Source organism: Nestor notabilis, unplaced genomic scaffold, assembly GCF_000696875.1.
Source record: "Nestor notabilis isolate BGI_N333 unplaced genomic scaffold, ASM69687v1 scaffold11651, whole genome shotgun sequence".
NCBI classification, from domain to species: Eukaryota; Metazoa; Chordata; class Aves; order Psittaciformes; family Psittacidae; genus Nestor; species Nestor notabilis.
The window spans coordinates 1-19,440 of record NW_009915182.1 but is presented as its reverse complement, the minus strand read 5'-3'; positions in this window follow the sequence as shown (position 1 = coordinate 19,440).

Genomic DNA, 19,440 nt, shown 5'->3' with positions numbered 1-19,440 from the left:
TTTTTTAGCTGCCACCCTTGCTGGGCAGACCTTTTCAGGACAATTAAGTAACTGATGAATGTAAGAGCTCTGCAATTGGTTGTACAACCTCTGTCATAATGGTTCATTTTATAAAACCATCCTGGGAGATGCTCTCCCGCCCCTGCCAGCTGAACTTTCCTAGTCTGCCACATGGAACTGACCTGGAATTTTCACATCAACGTATTTTTGTGCCTATTTCCTGGTATATCAGAGTGTGAACTTCAGAACACACTGGAAGCATTCCAGAAATCACAAGAGAGATCACAAGGGCAGGGCAGCATTTCTCATGGTGCTTCAGTATGTTTGCAGTTTCAACTAGAATCAAGTGGAAATGAAATAACAAGTTTGTCCAAAATTCTTAACCTTCCAATTTAATTTTAATTGCTTTTATCTCTTAGATACTTTTCTGTCATTGGCAGGATGGTCCCTGGCGGAACTGATGCATCTATTTCCTTCCAGTATGCACAATAATTCCTATTTCCCTAATATAGTTCTCTCAACTCAGCCTTTACTGGCTCTTTTCAGATGATGAAATGTTATTTATCTGAAATATATGCATGAAATATTTGTGAAGAGAAAATATTAAATATTTTCCTTCAAATTCTAGATAGAATTATAATATTCTTATTTTATGAGAAGTGGAGAATAGGAAGACTATAAACATGCCATTAGAAGAAAAAATTCTAGTCCACATTCACCTTGTCTCCCTTTGACCCTGACACAAGGGTGAAAGAAGCTAACTTGAATGAGGTCAGAAGTTCTCAGCCGAGGTCTGACAACCTATTTGGATTTCTGCTATCCTGAAGTCCAGGTGGAAACAGAGTAGTCCATGGTTGGTTCATTATCCTTCAAATGGATGTTACTATCTGCTGTAATGAAGAAGAGTTCCCAGGCCAGTCTGTTTGGGTCTGGAATGAATGTAAAATGGGAAAAACAATGAAAAAATCTTCAAAGATTCCCCATTCTTTTTCTCCAGTAGGTTACTAATAAAATATAAAAACTGCTTAAGTCATAATCTTGTTATAGTCAGTCCTGTTTGGACCATATATTCCTTTGGACAGGAACCATGTCATATAGTGGATCTGCAATACAGAATCATCCCAAATGGGGGAGACTGCCTAGGGCTAGGTGTGGGACAGCAGCAGCCACAGCCCAGAAGAGCTTCTACTAATTCAATTCCTTTATTCCCTCAATCAAATAGCTGTTGCATTCCGTTGAATGCAGTTTGGCAGTGAAACGTATAAACAAGTTTATTGTAGCGTTTCAGCCTAGGGTAGAGAGCTGTTTGCTGGCACTGAAGTGTCCTAAACCTTCCAGGCAACAGATTACGGTTGAGTCAGTTTTTCTAATCTAGTCCTTGGCTCTGCAAGATGTGAATGTGTCAGTAAGCAGAGTTTGGCCAGCATGCAGGGAACATGCCCGGACAATCCGGCACAGTTACATATGTGATACATGGTGTAGGTGTGAAAACACAATATTCACATCCATTCCAGCAGCAGTCCTGCGCCACCTCCTTTCTTCCCATGCCTACAAAGTGTTTGACTAAACTAGTGTTGTGTTTTGCTCTGTGCCACTTTGAAATGTAACTCTACCTGGAGGCATAAATTAAGTCACTGTAGCCTTTAGATGTAAATAAGATTGAGTTTCGATCTGTTGAAGTCCAATCAATTGAAGAAATAAAGGAATCAAATTAGTAGAAACTCTTCTGGGCTGTGGCTGCTGCTGTCCCACACCTTAAAGGCTGCTGTGTTAGTTTTGGATTAGACATGTCTAGGGCATGTTCACTGAACATCATTCATTTGAACAAAATTCTGTAGTGGTTATGCATATGATACTAGAAGTGAGTATTTAAGGAAGATGTTGCTGACTCATAGACCTGTGAGATAAGAGCACCATTCAGAGAGGACACAATAGCTGACTTGTTTGCCAGCTTGAATAGAAAGTTAATATTCAGTAGGACTGTGTGGGCTCAATGTGTTTACTGATAAGTAGAGTATCTTGTGAAGAAAGAAATATGGAGCTTTGAAATCTGGAGACTCAAGGTTCAAGTTACTTATGGCATCTCTGATAAAACTATTGCTCAGCAAAATGAGGAGTTTGTTTGGAGGACTCTCTATTTGTATTTTTCAGTTTGTCATTTAATCTGGTTGTGAATTCTATAAATTGTGAGTAAAACGTATTAGTACATGGGATGATTTGACACGCATCACAGGAACTGTAGCAGTCATCTCCGTGCTGCATCAAAGAAAAGATCACCTTGGCCAAAGAAGCAGAAGAGCTGGAATCTGAGCCAGTGGTAGAGCCAAAATCATAGAATAAACGTGTCTTCAAACATCAAATGTTATGGAGGATGCCTAAAATTTGTCTAGGTGGTTGGGCCTTCCTCTAAAAGCTGTCTTGCAGCAGGCTGATTAACATGGACATGCTTCTAGGTATCTATCTTCTTTTTGCTATGGAGACAAATCAGTTTCTTTATAACAGCTTCTGATATTTCAGACAGCCAAGGATTATGACAGGATGAAATGCTTCTCTGTTTTTAATTATCATGTTTTTAATTTGAATTTATCAGGAGACTGGTTAAGTAGAGTCTGCAAAATTGTCAGGCAAATGAATCTTCTAAAAATAAAATGTTGTTAGCAAGATATTCAGCATGCGTAAGATGGAGTTTATAAATAGGTTTAGGAAGAATCAAGCTTGTTATAAAATAAATCAAAGATGGATTTTTAGGGATATGGCCACATTTCAAATTTATTTTAAATGAGCCTAAATCCTGACTGTGGGGATTTTGACTCATTCTTTCTATGGTACCAGGTATTCTCCAGAGCCCTGCAATAAATGAACGATATGAAAACCATGTGTGCTAGAAAGCAGGCATAGAGCTGTCTGCTAGCAGGAATCAAGTAGTCTCAATCACGCAACATTAATGTGCAGCTTCTCTCCACCACCCTTTTCTCCTTTCTCAAAAGCCCCTTGGTTTGTTTCCCCCCCCCCCCCTTTTTTTTTTCCTCTTTTTTTTTTTTTTTTTTTTTTTTTTGGTTGCTCAGAAATGTCACATGTGGGCCTCCCAAGAAAGAGAAGTGCCTATGTGAGTGGTGGTGGGCCACAGGCATCAGTTAGCTGGGTGCGTGGTTCAGGACAGGAAGGTTTTGCAATGCCAGCTGCAATGGGAGCCAGGCCTGGTGGAGGGACACGGTGAGAACAAGGAGCAGGTGGCAGAGAGATGGATTTGGTGCAAACCCAATCCCGAGACAGCTGTTTCTAAGGTAATGGGAAATTTCCTCAAACAAAAATTTACCTTTGAGGACATGGAGATAATTCTCTATAAACACTTTTTTGACATACCATCAAGGGAAAAAAAAAAGTACCTAGAACTAAAACCAATGCAGAAGAAAAAGGTGTCTCTTTTTCATGCTTATTGTGTTTGGGGTTCTTATTTTCAGTCTCAAGTGATATATTTAACGAAAATTATTTTTAAAACCAGCAAAGAATGAAACAAAGAACAAAAAGGATATACATCTCTTTCATTGCTTTCAGATTCCTTTGTTGGCAGGCTACTTTCTGTTACTTGCACTCACATTTTGCTACCATATTGCAAGCATTGCTTATGGCCAGCCTTTACTGTAATAAACAAGAAATAGTTTTATTAGAAGTTCTATTTAAGAACATGCATATTCTATCTGACTACTTCACAATGCAAAAACCATTTCAGAGAATTGCATCATTTCTATCATTTAAGAACTTGATTGGGATGTCAAGAGCCTAGCTTGATTCCAGAAGCTTAATCTCCATGTACTAATATGTTCAGAAATTGCTGTTCTATTTTCTGACTTACTGGTCAGAACTGGAGACTCTGGGAAATGCCTGTATTTTTACAAACCCCCCTACATGTAAAGCTGTAGAACAAAACTCTTTTTGACTCCTTCCCCCGATTGGAGTATTTCCTTTCCAGGAACAAACTTGATAGAAATGAGGAAGTCACCTAGGCTTGGATTACATATGATTACATATTATTTTTGTGGAATGGAGCAAACTGACAAGGATCAGTGGGCTTGAGCAGATCAAGGGAAGCTGAGTGATCACTTAAGAATGATGCATTTGGGCTTGTACGTGACATTGCATCTGCTGCTTTTGAACACCCTTTTTCTGACTGCAAAAAAAAACACCTTGTCAAGAAAAGATTGTCTTTTTTTATCAATCATTTTGTGTGTTTGTATGGCTCCTTACAGGTAAACTGAAAGTGAACTGAGAGAACCATCATTTTCATTCTGAAAAGTTAAGGATTTTACTGAAAAGTTAAGGGCTTACTAATAGTGGAAACTACAAACAATTACTGCCTTTTAGAATCCTGCTTCATATCTTATTCCATGATGAGTGGATAATGATCAGTGCCCATATGTAAGTGATGCATGGTTGATTACAGTATGTTCACCAAGGTGCATACTGGCTGACTGGAAATATCAGACAAATATCAGAGTATGTTGAAGCACTTTCTTATAGGGCCAGATTCCTCCTCTGAGCTAACAGCTGTTGTTCTAAAGTATATTTAATGCCTCAAACGTTTGAATTGATACATGCTAAAAAGTATGGAAGGAATTCAGAGATGTAACAGCGATGTATAGCTCTCAATTCAGAAGTGATTTAGAGATAATGTGAATAACCCTTAATAAGTAAAATGGTGAGTGAAACACCAATGCTCATACTCAGCTGAGTTTTATCTGCTTATAAACATGCATTATACATGTGGTTATTTTCATTTTAAAGTTGTTCACTGAAGAGGATAGTATGCATGCCTTCTAGTCTCGAGATAGCAGAATCATGATCTCTCATGTCACATGAACAAAAAGAGGGATTTTGTATGGGGTTTTTTCAGTTCTCTAATTTTGTTTGGTTTTGTTTTTTTTTTCTGAAACACAAGCTGGAAACCACATATAATGTCTCCTAAAATAAGCACCATCCTCATTCATGGAATCTGCCCAGCTCCTATTTATTTGGTAAATGAAACCTCTAAACATACATCCAAGGCATCCCAGGGTGCTGTTATACTATTAGTGCTTGGCAACCTTTACTTAAGTGTGTAACCTTATAAATGACTTGTCAATGAGCCAGTTGTGTTAGAACCATCACAATCAGTTAGAAAACTTTGTTATTCTCTTTTCTGAGAGCATATCATGAGCCAGCAATGCTTGTTCCTGTAAGAGAGGTTTGTCTTATTGCATCCATGAAGGAAACTGTTCCTGGTACATTTGACACTAATTTCTATCGTACTGCTTAAAAGGCTTGGTTTTAGTTAGGTATCTAGGGAACTGGTTCCAGAATTCACATTATCCTAATTAGTTTAGCAGAAGGACGCAACTCAGTGCACTTCCAGGCCGTTATTTCACCCTTCAGCTAGTTGCAGAATACTAAAGGAAACAGATCGTGTGATTTTTTGCGTTCCCCAAAATACACCTTATAGCTGTGCCCTGGTGTCAGAACAGTCAAGCGTGTAAATAATGAAAACGTGACAAATGCTCATTGTTGCAAACTGCAGGAAGTGACAGCGACTTCAGCAGCAGCTAGTGTCACATCGCAGTTTGTGGCACTTCCTTTTCAAAAAGGGGATATCACAAATGAAAAAGCAGTGGCCTTGATTCATCTTCCTAATGGTACTGTTATTGAGGGAGTGAAGGCCAGAATTTTGATGCTAGTTTTATATTTTAGAGGAAATACACCGCTGTCTGCAGTGAAACAAAGAAAACGCCTTCACGAATGGGACTAGGAGGCCAAAGATCTGAATTCCAGTCCTAGCACTGTATACTATCTAATAGTACCTAGAAACTGCAGGGGGAGGGGGTTTGGTGTCTCATTTAAAGCAGAGGTAATAATAGTGATAATGCTAAAACTGTGACTGTTACTATTACTGGTGCTTTGGAGTTGTTCTTTCAAATTTTGAGTGGTGTTTTAAGGATGGCATAAGGTCAGAAGGGGCTGGCTGACCATTGCAGCCACAAAGTGTGATGTGTTACATCACATGGAAGGGGCTGATGAATACCCTGTGGTCCTGATTTCCAGCTCTGTGACTGACTTTTGGCTGTATGAAAGTGGATACAATATGGGAATGTACTGCCAAGTGGAGCTTGTGGTGAAGTAGCAGCCTCTCGGTGACAGACACAAACTGAAATGTAGTTCAGTGGCAGAGGTGACCCTCAGTCTGGATGATAGCCGTTGTCAGCTTTCAGCTGGTGGGTTCCACATCCAGCTCATGAAAAGCTGCCACTTGTCTTGCTGTGCTGAGCTGGGCCCTGCATGTTTGCAAACGTAGCAGTGTGTGTTCCGTGTTTCCTGTTCTCTGCTTTCCGCTCTGCAAGGAATGGTAGTTGAAGACACACCTTGCCTATCTTACCTTTTAAGACTTCCTATTGTTTCCAAGTTCTTGTCATAGGTGGTAGTGGCTTGGTTTTGGAGGTGAATCCTTTAGGTGCCAGGTTCCTATATATTAGGTTCTCCCATAAATATTTTGCCTGGTTTACTTCTTAGAATCAGTTACTTTTTGACTCCTTTGAGTCAAATTTGACTACAGTTTTGCTTACTTTTTGTAGGAGATTTATCTCTAGACTAAAGGTCATACTGTGGATTATCTTGTCGACCCAAAATAGCTGATTTTAACACATTTTCTTTTTTCCCTCTTTCAAATAAATCCTTCTGTTGCTCTGTAGCAGTGCCTTTTACTAAAGAGAGCTATTGCTGTGCTCCCTTGTTCTGGCACTTTGTTAGGAATGTGCCTAACATACAAAAGTGATGGCTTACTGGGCTTTCAGCAGTTCTTGGCCAATTTCAAAATTAGGATCAGTATTTTATTTGGAGCTCTGTGATTCAGTTCAGATCTCTCTAATTCTCAAGGGGGGGGCTGCTCACAAGGGGAAAAAGTCAGTTATCCTACAGACTTGTCTTCAAATCCCTACATAAAACACCAACTTAAAAGAACAGCCTTGTAACCGAGATGGGGCATGAATTGTCTGTAACCTGATAGAAAGCTTAAAGTAGAGCACCACTATAAGAAGTAAGGCCAGATGTCTTCCTTTTCTCATTAAGACTCTGTTTAGACATGTGTACAATTCCTTTGTTTTGGAACAGTTTCATCGTATCTGTTTCTATACATCTGCTTCATCACTGGTATATGGATCAGACATAATGTTACTGAAAGCCTACTCGCATGCAATAGACCTGTGTTTCTAAAGAGGAGCTCTCTCTCTGATTCTTTCAAAGATGTTAGCAAATTCTGCACCATATTGAGTGGCCTTTGGCTGCAGGTAAAGAATCCAACAGCTTGTGGGAGTGCTAATTAGAGCTAATAATAACTTCAGTGACCTGCCTTGGCTTTAAAATGCCTGACAGAAATTACCCTGTCCTTGAAGGACAGAGATTTTGTTTCTGTGCACATCTGATGAGGAACATTCATGCCTTCACGTTTCTGTTTAGTGATCACACAATTAACTAAGTGGGTGCTTGTGTGTGAATGAAGGAGAAGTGGGTGGTGTTGAGGAATCGAGAGGAAAAAAGGCAAAGAGATCTCTCAAAAATACGACACCAAAATTCCATTATTGGAAGAATTTCTCTTGTAGGCTAAATAGCCTTGTTAAAACCAGAATTAATAGTATGAAAGCAATTAGAGTAGGAATTGGATTATTCATAATTAAGCCTTTTCTCTCGAATTTTGGTACTTTTTCCATGGTTAGTTTGTTGAAATACGTACAGAGGGTCTGAGGGAAATGCAAGCTTTAATGTCAGCAAGTACCCAAAAAGCTCAAAGATACGAGATTTTTATCTGGCTGATAAGTTGTACCATAAGATGGTGCAGGAAACAATTGTATTATCAATGAGATTGCCCTAGACCTCTCAATGTGGACATTATTAACACTAGCCAGAAAAAAATAAACTGCAGCTGTTGTTGAGCTGTTACTGAAATGATAAACCAGGGTTTTTTGCTGGCTTCTCTTTCTATTGCGGGGGCAGATGGGCAGACAGATGACACTCAAAGGTTAGGGTCTGTAGTTCTTAACCTAGACATTTGGCTGCAGCACTGCCTGGGCAACTCTAAGCAGACTTTGTCCCCATCTTGCTGCCACCTTATGCCTGACCTCCTGTAGTCCCCATCATTGTCCCAGCACAGCTGCTCGCTTGGTTGCACGGTGAACAAGATCAGGGAGCTGATCCAGCTAAAAGCAGGATCTCCAGGAAAACATAGGATTATTTTTCAGCTGGATCAGCTCCCAAGCTGTTCTGCTGCAAGCAAGCTATGCTGGCACAATGGAGAGGCCTATGAAATACCTGCAACAGTGACCTGAGGCAAGGTCTTCTTAAATTGTTAATGTCATAAAGTGTGTAATGAGCTACAGACTTTCCCTTTAGCTTTAAAACATCTGCCATCAATGAACACTGGTTAAGTATAAAACTTGATTTTCCTCAGAGCTGGCCAGATGTGGAATGTCATCCCTTCTCTTTTATTAATATAAATATTGGATTTTCTCTTAGATTCTTATTTGGCTTAACTCATGTCCTTAGTCTCATTTTGGTTACACTGTTAAAGGGCATTCTAAAAATCAGAGAAAAGAATATTCACATTTGATTGCCTTATGCCAGTCAATTAAGCTTGCTCAGGAGCACAGTTATGGGCTGAGGAATTAACCTGCTGTGCAGCAAGAGGGGAAATGTTGTTTTACTGCATTTTCCAACTACCCACACCATCTAAGAACATACAATATACAATCAACATAGAAATTCCTAGGTAGTGCCAGCTCATTCAAAAACCATGGGGAAATCTACTACCAGCTTTAATGAAATTTGATTTTACTTAGGATAATTTCAATCATAATTAATTTTACTCAAGCAAAAAACAAAGATTATTTAATGAAATAAAGGAATATCTGAAACACACAATCTTTCATCTGGAAATTTTAGGGATACAGAAAGTTCTGTAGTACAACAGTTTTGTGGCTGTGTTTACTTTGAAAAACAATACAGGTAGTCAGTAGCTGAATTGTTATTTAGAGCAGATAACTGAATAACTGTAAGAGAAATCTTTAATACTTGCTAAAAACCTGGTCTAAAGAGGAGATGAGAAGCAATGGTGTGCTGGAGTTGCAGAGTGCTGAATGCTGATCTGATGCCTGTGAGAAGTCCTTCCAAACCTAGAGTGCCAAGTCCCTGAATGGATGCAGTGGAACTCTCAGATTTCTGCAAGTTCAGTTCCCTTCTGCACAGCAGGATTATCATGTTCAAAGTATTCAAAACCAGAAGAGTTTGGGGTTTTTTTGGGGAGTTGTTTTTGGGTTTTTTTAAGCCAGTTTAAGAACTAATGTTGCTTGATAGATGGAAACTAATAAATATTTCTGATCCATCAGCATATCAGCTATTTGATGGTATTCAGGGGAGTAACATTTTGTTTAAATGAATGGCTTGATCCATGTTAAGGTTGTGCAGGTATCCTCAATGGAATTCATTGACTAGCACTTAATGTTTTGTAAAGATGAAGATTTTTTTGTGGATATAAGATCTTCATAAACTGGACTAGAAAGAGAAAAAGATAGAAAAGGGCACAGAATTGTAAGAGAAAATCCAAACAAATCTGAAGTGCAAGTCCTATGAATTTAATAAAATTCCAGAGGTGCGTCTGGGAGAAGGGAGATGCAGAGATTCCTCTTGGATGGAATAATATGTCACACTCCTGCTTTTATTTTTATTCTCTAAGAACCCCTGTGGTAATTGTCTTCATTTCCGCTACCTAGAATTCCTTATAGAAGATACAGTGTAGCCAGCAACCCTTCCCATTGCCACTTAATCTGAGCTATGATTTGGGGAGATTAAAATAGTAAGCAGCACAACTGACTGCTTTGGGGCTGTAAGGTTTGTCCATTTGCTTCAGTTAAGAATCTCTGCTGCATTCCTTAGAAACACTGACACTACTAAAGCCATTGGGTGCTGAGACACATTCCTTGGCTGAAGTTTTTTAGAAAAGTTCCTTTAAATTAACATATTAAAGTAAAAGATCACGTAATGGTCACATAGCATGAGGAGGGACCAAGGCATGCAGGAGGATCATGCAGAACTCTGTCCAGGAAAGAGTTTTTGGAAAGGGTGAATCCTAAATGTATCTGTGCCCTAGGAAAAACGTGGAAACCTCCCAGTGTTCTCCATAGGACACACTATTCTACTGGTGTAGAATGAAGGCTGAAGGTCACCATTATATATATACACATATATATACACACACACACATATATACATATGTGCTCTCACACATACGTATGTATGTGTGTGTGTATATATATGTAATCAATGGTATTTGAAATGTTGTTATTTATTGACCAGAAAAATGCTTTCAGTGTTTCTGTTTTCTATACGGACCTTGGTGTGCCATAGAGAGCACTATGTACAGGTCAGATGGGACTAGCTGGAATGTTGTCCTTTTGGTGAAGGCAATGCACAGATGCTCTCACTGTTATATTGCAGAGTACTGTAGTATGCAAACAAGCTTGGGGATAATGGAGTGCTTACTACCCAGTATGTATGAAGATGGCAGAATTACAACCATAGTAGTCAATGAAACACAGAAGAGCAATTTCAGCACTGCACACTGACATTATTTTGTTTAGGAACCTTTTGAGAGCCTAATTGGGCAAGCAATAGATTAAGATTTCTGATACAAACACCTCATTTCAGTATCTCAGCTTTCAGGGCTCTTCGATGTCATCTAATAAGAAAGGAATGATATATTATGTTCCTTACAAAAAAGTGTTCCCAATTAAAAGAACAAGCGTTAATTTCTATTCCCAGTTAAGCAGAAGGTAAGCATGGTGGATAGAGAGCACAGTAGATTTTTAGATGACGTGCCAGCTGGCTTTCTGTGTAGTTTCTAGCCCTGCAGAGGTCCAGTCACCAATGCTTTATGCAGGTAGCTGAGTTTTTGTATTAATGTTCTAAGTTCCCTTCTTTCTTTTAAGTTTTGCCTCCAATTTTACAACCTGCCCTGCTCATTTCTGCACTAACATAAGAGGAGGCCAGAGAATTAACTGTGATCTAGTCACAGTTCCCTCCATCTACTCTGGAGGGAGGAATGCATCCTGTCCATTAAACTCTGTAGTGCCTCTTGAAAAATATACATATATGCTTTGGGGTTACTTTCAAGTATTCCAGTAGTTTTTTAGTATAGTTTTTTTATTAGTATAACTAAGGAGCATACACACCTCTCCCACACCAGTCCGATAGAATCCCTAATTTCAGTGGCTTTGGGAAATGCAGATGTCATGGTTTGAGCCCAGCCAGTAACTCGGAGCCACACAACCACTTGCTCACTTTCCCCCTTTTTCCTCCCCCTGCTCCCAGAGGGATGGGGAGGAGAATCAAAAGAATGTAACTCCCATGGGTTGAGATAAGAGCAGTTCAGTAACTAAGGTGTATACAAACCACTGCTGCTACCAATAATAATAATAATAATGATAAGGGAAATAACAAGGGGAGAGGATACAATTGCTCACCACCCACTGACCGATACCCAGCCCGACCCAAGCAGTGATCTGGGCCTTCCGGGTAACTCCCCCCAGTTTCTATCCTGGGCATGACGTGCTGTGGTGTGGAATAGCCCTTTGGCCAGTTTGGGTCAGGTGTCCTGTCTCTGCTTCCTCCTGGCTTCCCCTCCTCCCTGGCAGAGCATGAGACTGAGAAAGTCCTTGGTCGGAGTAAACATCACTTGGCAACAACTAAAACCATCGGTGTTATCAGTGTTGTTCCCAGGCTGAAAGTCAAAAACACAGCACTGCACCAGCTACTAAGAAGGAGAAAAAATGACTGCTGTAGCTGAACCCAGGACAGCAGATTAGCAAACATGGAGTTAAACCTTAATTGATATCCTCCAGCATCCCTTATGACCCACTGTTGTTTGAAGGGAGAAGAGTGGTGCTTGGAAGACAATAAAATTCTTCAGTCAGACACTACAGATTATCTGCAGACTGAGATGCATAAAGTAGAACCACGATTGGTTTAAAATATAAAAGATTTTAAAATGAAAAATTTAATCTCAGCAGTGTTTCTATATATTTGTTAGCAAAGTTAGCATTAAAATATGGGAAAACATGCCAGTGTAGCAGAATGTTATGAGACTTGACAACTCCAGAGGCAAAGCAAGATAAAACATGCATATACTTTTCTTTTTGTCCCTGGACCTGCTCTGTCATCATCTCCCCCATGGGTCAGTACCTTCCTCTGTAAGTAGTCTCCATCAGTTTCACTTACAGAGTAAAGCAGTCTGCAAAATTACAAAATGGTATTTGGATCAAGTAGTTCAAAATAGCTGAGATTTTGAGGCTTTCTCTAATAAAAATTGGTATTTCAGATGGGACATGGTGGTTTTATTGCAGAGCAACATGTTTAGACACCTTCTCCACTCATATTCAGTATTTCTAGATTTATTTTTTGTCACTTCCATTATGTTATTTACCTGACAGCAATTTGTTGCACTTGGAGCAACACCATGAAGTCTGGAGGCCACGTAGATGCCCAAATATAAATATTATTGTTGGTAAAAGATTTTACTGGACTGGAAAGCAAATTGGAAAGGGCAGGAGAATGTCTGTGAGTACTTTTAAGCAACAACACCCATTTCCACAACCATCATGCAACCATGTATTGGAAGCATTTCAGTACCAGCAGAAGCTTTGGTTGCCTGATCATAATAGGTGTGTGTAAGGTTGTGCAATCCTGTGCAGTTAATGCTTCCTGAGAATATTAGCAATTGTAGCATGGTTTGCTTTTTAGATTAAAAGGAACAAGCAAGAAGGATTTCATAGTGATAGCACTTAAATCCCAGTGCATTTCGGTAGAAGCAGGGCTGTGACGTGTGACAGTGGTCATTCTTTTACTTGGAACATAGACATAAGGTTTATTTCTTTTTTTTCTTTTTCTCAAGAACTGTATTTCACATTTGGCCTACTGCCAAAGCAGTGAACTTTATCACCCAGTCTTGGCATCTGCAGCTAGATGGCCCCTTCTGTCTCTTTTGCCAGTTATTGCTTATGTTGCCAGGAAATCTTAATCATGCTGCTTGGAAGTGGCTGCTGTCCCATCCACCTGCTGCCAAGCTATTCCACTGTATAAGGAGACTGACTTAGCTTCAGAAAAGAGTCTCTTATCTCTAGGTAACATATAGGAAAAAAGGTCACTGTGCTAAGGCCACCCTAGGGGACCATATGGTGTTACAAGCTACATCATCAGTATTGCACTGCTGTTGAAGCAAAACTATTATTAACCCTTAAGCGTCATATGGATTGGGCGTAACTATGTTTTGCAATATAAAATGTGCAATATAAACCTGTAGTGAACCACAAAATAAGCAGAAAAGAAAAATATTCTCTTTAATAATGGAAGTGTTTATTGATACTTTCCATTAGAGCTATATATATATTAAAAACACAACTATAACCTTCTCTAGTTTGAGAGAAAAAGGAAGAAAATCAGTTAAGCAATTAGATTTCACTGCCACATAATCAGGAAATGTTCTGTATGTTCAAGTTTCTGAAGTACCAGATGAGTTCAACCACTATTCATACAGGAGTCGACAGAATATAATGCCTAAGTAAAGTGAATATCAATTCAAGTTCCTCATTAAGAAGTTCGATCACTTGCATTAGTAGAAATATTGATGCTTGTTTCATGCATGGGTAGTTCCTCTCTCGATCGAGTTCCCAGTATTGTCTCTTTTCAGGGGAGAAAGCAAAGGGTCTTCAATTACTTAGTCCGCAGTTATATTTTGGACTCTGGTGAAAATTTATGTCTGAAATTCTATTTGTAGCTTTCTCCAGGTGGCAAAGGGAAGAACAGCTGGTTTGGGTACTAGAAATTTTGGTAGAATTCTAAGACTTCAGAGAGCATCGCAAATGCTGTGTACGCATACAGCGTTCCTAAAACACTGCCACTTGGAAATACATCCGTAGAAATTTTCCTAATAGCATAACATAGCTCACTGGTGGAATTTGTTAGTACCTAACATCCTGCCTTTCAACTTCCAGGGCTTCATGGACCAATGTTATGGTATGTGATAAAACATAGCTGCTGAATCCCTGTTTAAATGATCTAACTAGAAGTGACCTGATTTTCAGGTCAGTGGTGATGCACAAAATCCCCTGAAGTAAATTACAAATATCAATGGGTTTTAGCCTTGTTTCCATAAGCTGTAATCATGGTATATTTGTGCATATGAAGAAGAGGGGGAGAAAGAGAATAATTCTTTTTATTAATTTTTTTTTAGCCAATTGAAATCCAATTTACCAAGAGAATGAGGTATCAAGTATTAAATTCCTACACGTTTTCTGAACATCAGCAGCTTGATAGAGAATAGACCCTTATGTCAACACATTTGCTATTGCATTAACATAGGGTTCAGGTAAACATTTAATTCTAACACTGCTTATCCATAAGGCTTAGCTGTTACCTTGCACTCCATTTGTCATTTGGAGTTTGGAGAAACTGCTCATCAGACAGGGAAACTCAGAGAGGACTGGCTTGTGCTTGAGTTCCACTCATGCAGGCGCTAATGGCTGCAGCTAGCTCAAACCATTTTGTCCCTGAAATTTGGTCTTTGAGCACCGATACCAGACACAGGAGACTAGGAGCTTCCCGCCTGGTGCAGTGAGCAGCCCTGAGCCAGTCACTACCTGATCTGTGAGCCTGTCTGCATTAGCTAGTTGATGAACACAAACATACCCTTGAAACAGTCACGGCATGTATGCAGAGCAAGGCACAAAGGGCTAGGTAGCACCCATGAGGTGGTGACAGTAGTGCAGGGCTGGGGAGAGAGACCATGGAGTGGATCTCTGACTGAAGAGGGTCTTACCAAGGGTTATCTAAGGTACATGAGGAAGCTGGAGTGTGCTGGGACATTTATGGGTACCACGGGGAACACTAAGTCAGGGGGTAATTCAGGACTATAGAGATGCTGTAGAAATGGGGAGAAGGAATTGAGAATCTCTGGACAAGAATGTCATTGAAGCACAGCTGGAGTTAAAGATGTGAGGACTTTGGGATACATAGAATCTAAGTGACTGGAAACCAAGCATACTTGGTTCTGCTGCTCATGGAAGTACTCATGTTAAATTCAAAGTTGAGTTTGAACTTGTAGTTGGACATTTTAGCCAAGAAGTTTCAATCAGAGGAACAGATTACTGGGCCATTCTGTCACATGAAAGGGATTGATTTACTATCTTAGTTTTCTGCCTATGCTCGAAAATTATAGTTTTCTCCAAAACTGGAAAGAAGACTGGATTACTAGTACCCTGTGAGCTTGTTGGCTTTATTTTGTGTTCTTCTGTCATTTGTTACAATCCCAACCACACAGAATTCATGTGAAGTAAAGGCACAGATTATTGTTACACTGAAAATCTTTCAAGGAATTAAAAGGAAGGTCTCTACATTTTTAGTATTTATCGTAGGCTTTAAAGAAATGTTAGATAGTAAAAGTGATCTTCACCTTCAGTGTCAAAGGTAACCATCTCATCATCTTGGCAGACATTAGTTCCTATCTCTGCAGTTTAAATAGCTTGTGAATCTTCTGTGTTTCTTACATTTCTAATAGTTTTTCAGCCTCCAGCAGAAATGACTGTTTTGGTAGTTTTTACAATCTGCTATGGTATACTCCATGTACACTGCATTTTATTGAGGAATTTTATCTAGGCTTTGGAGGATTTGATGTACCCAACACATCTTTTATGACTCCGTAATATGATTGGGGAATAAAGAAAACATAGCAGCTGTTCAAATTTCTGTATAATCCATTCCCATGGTCTGTTATAATCTTCAAGTGTTAGTACTGTAATACTTAAAACACAGCAGAACTGGACAGCAGCTAAGATGTTACCTTCTTGTTTGGGAAAAAAATAGTCTAGCCTCAAGTGCCAGCTGTGAGACTGTGAAGTAAAAGTGCTTGCTCAGTAACATGCATTCTCATGTCAACTACTGTATATTTTTGCTCTACACAATGGAGTAGCATAATGAAATATATTCCTACCTAGTTTTATGTTTCCATGAGAAAAATCAAAATAAATAAGAGCTTATGTTTAAATACTTTTAGCATTCTTCTAGAAAGAATCATCTTGGCTCAACTTCAGGGATGTTATTTTTAGGTGCTGATTTCTGGTCTTTTTCTGGGATGCTGCTTTTAGATAATGAAATTTTGCCAAAAACTGCCAAACTATTTCCTGTTATATAAAGAAACCCATGGCATTTCAGAGACACTCTGTGGCTTTTTAAGAAATAACTTCTGTGTGTGTTTTAAATGAGGTGTTGTGTTTGCTTGGTAATGCAGTCCATTTCATTCAACACCATTAAGTATAAAATAAGAAGCTATAACCTGTATTTATGTACATAACTTGATCAAAATGATTTACATACACCTATCTACAGTGATTTACCTGCTTCTGTCTAATTCCTATACATTTTGTTTTGTAATGTAATGTCTTTAACAGAATAATACAGAGAAAATAGAAGCAGGGAGGTGATTACTTGCCAGCTACAAATAAATGAGAAGGACTTTTACACAAGGATTGTTCTTTTAAAGGATGGTTCCGGTATAGGCAATTGCTTGTGCTAAAATTACATACCAGAGACTCAGTGAGAAGGCTTTGTACCTTCTTATAGTTATATTGATTATTGCTGCAGTTCCCGCTAAAGCAAGAACAAGCAAGCTCCAGGGTAGAAGGATATTGAGATAAAATACAAACTATGGTCACTGGAAGCTGTCTCCACTTGACAATGTCAAATGGCCTCTCATGTAGGGCTAAAAACTTCACTGCCCTTCTTAGTGAGGATTAATGCTTTATTGCCAGTTGCATATGCCATTGTGGCAAACAGATTTGCCTTAGTGAGAACTGAAATGAGGAAAAAGACTCCTTAATGTTGCTAGGTGTGGCTGACACATCAGAGCTGATTTGGGGGAAGACAGAACTAGCTGAGCTATACTGTTCAATGAAATGATAACGGAAATAAGTGAAATTTATTTGAGAGCATGGAAATACATTGTCTTCTGGACAAAGCTGCTGTGGCTGAGGTCAGATTGGGGAAGGTGAAGTGGGGTGAAAGGGGCAGAAATATACATTAATGTAAATGGGTAGTTGAAATCAGAGTTGCACTGATTTAAAACTGACAGGAGATAAAGATCCGAATTCAACACAGTGGAGTATCAGCGCCTTTAACCTTATAGCTGCTCTCTGTTAGTTAGGCTCTGGATAGCATCTAGAGGAAATCATGGTAGGTATTTTTTGCATTTTTAGAAATGTACCTGCTTTGCTTCTTAAATCGGTCTCTTGCTTCAACATACTATGAACTAGGCATATCTGCTAGTGCTAATATGACATGTGACCTGTTTTTTGTGGCCCACAAGCAAGGTTTTAAGCTGCAGAAGCAATGAGCAAACAAGTGAAGTCCGTTGACATAGGAGTACTAGGTCATGAGGGGAAATGGGGGTGGAGAGAGTGAAGTGACTGACCTTGCTGTAAATGGTGCTGCATATAGGGGTGGGTAGGAGAATGTGATCTGGCATAAGGCAAGACCTACGACTGAAGGAGATTAGGGGTGCAGAGACTTCCTCTCTGCCTAGTGTTTATACCTAAGGTGAACTTAAGCATACAGTGGACTCTGAATAGATCTGGGTAAAGATGATGTGAGAAGCCTCAAACTAAAGTTAGTGCCCTGATATTTGGTTCTCTCAAAAATACATAACTCAAGGTTTCTAAATAGCTTGCTAAGGTTCAGCAACTGTTAAGGATGTTCAGGCCTTGCTGCCTTGTAAACCAGGCCAAGTTATGGCATTAATTGAAATTTACACCTCTCATTGTGTTTTAATTCAAGGACTTTATATTGTACAAAATGAAACCCAAGGGGAAGTTTAATGTGCAGAATCAAAGAAGGGTGGTCCTGCCTCCTGTAGATTGGAATCACTGTGCCTATTACATATACACTATTTTTATGGCAAATGTTTTCTTAAACTGTTAATAGAAATTAACATAAAAGCAAACCTCAGCTACTGAAAGAAACCATACTTCGTAAATGTGCATTTCTTGCTTTATTTCCAGCTAAGAAGAAAGCTACATTTATCCCCCCTCAGTCTTAGAGTATTAGGAATGCAGTTAGAGAAGAAGGAAAACAAATGCTTGCTTTATAGGGCTCAACAATGAAGGCAAACATGGAATTGTCTTTGTCAATCACATTAGAGAGGTTTTAATAAATGCAGTTGTGTGATGCACTGCCGTACTCAACAGTCACACAGACACTGACATCATGTACAGTGTCACAAAAGTGTGGAAAATAGTTGTACAACCATGTAAATGATAAAGATCCTCCACAGTACTCTACAAAACATACTGCAGATGTATCTCACACAAAGATACTCATCACACTTGAGCTGAAAGGCAGCCTTATGTTAGGCAATGCAGGAAATGAAAGCTTGAACACTATGAGATAGCTAGAAATTTCTATTCGTAGTAGGAGACTGAAACTATTGGATAGAAAGTATTCTGGAAGTATGCAGCCCAGGAAGATTATAACTGATATCAATTCCATGTATATTTTCAAACCAATACATTTTTAAATTAGCTTCAGCAGAAGTTTTTGTTAAAGGTCGAATTACGTTAAGTCTGTAGTCTCAGAATGTAGATTTCCACTGATAAATGTTTGTTGTAATTACATTTTCCAGTAAACACAATTATAAATGCCGTATTTTAAGGGAACACAACACTTAAAAAAACCCAGAACCCAAACCCCAACATGCTGATGACCAGACAGTCAATACTGCTTAATTTTTATAGCATAAGAATTTCAAAGAAAGCTCATTATCACTATTTATTTTTGATAAGGTATTACCTTTTTTCTTTCCTCCATATGTGTTTGCTGGGATGATGATATAAGAAAGCAATAAAAATGAAAGAAGTTGCAAACTTTTCATTTCTTCTTTCTCTGAATGAATTGGGGAATGCACTGCTGAATTCTGCCAAGAGATGGGAAAAGGAGAGAATTACCAATGCTTTGCAAGAAATTGTTTGCCCATTAATCATTAACCTTGAATTCTCCTGTCCACTGCTCCAGTCTCTCCTTTTATGGAAGTCAAAATGGAATTTGCTGGTTTCCAACCTCTTCTTTTTCATTTTCTGCCACTTGTGGCAGAAATAATTTGGAACTGGATCCTTGTCCCTTTCTGAACAGTGCTCGGCTCTGAACACAGTGGGCTTCAGGGCATTTGTTCTCTGACATACTGCTAAAGGCCATGAGTAGCCATCTCAAATTTGGTTGGTCAACATCTCAGTCTGAACACATTGCGAAAGAGCTGAAGGTTAATCTAAATATTTCATTAACACAAACAAATCGCAGTAAGGGAAACATGAATACATATATATATATATA